We start from the raw sequence: 267 nt of genomic DNA, 5'->3' as shown, positions 1-267 counted from the left end.
GCCGGCCGTGGGGTGCGGAAGAGGAGGTCGCGCTGGAAGGGGGGTGCGGCGCACACACAGTTGGGGACGCCAGTGCAGAGTTGAGGTGGACTCGCGTGAACATGTGGGCTAGAATTTTCCAGTAAGGATGAGTGGAGGGAGGGAGGTAAAAAACTGAGGTGGAGATTTGAGGTTTAAGGCCACTGTCGGGTTTTCCTGTGCAATTGAATAGAGAGGATGCCACGTGGGGTGGGAAAGAGAGGGCTGTTATGAATAGGCGGGGGATTT

The sequence above is a fragment of the Fukomys damarensis genome, unplaced genomic scaffold (assembly GCF_012274545.1).
Source record: "Fukomys damarensis isolate Sample0158 unplaced genomic scaffold, DMR_v1.0_HiC HiC_scaffold_20, whole genome shotgun sequence".
Classification (NCBI taxonomy): Eukaryota; Metazoa; Chordata; class Mammalia; order Rodentia; family Bathyergidae; genus Fukomys; species Fukomys damarensis.
Note: the sequence above shows the minus strand (reverse complement) of the source record.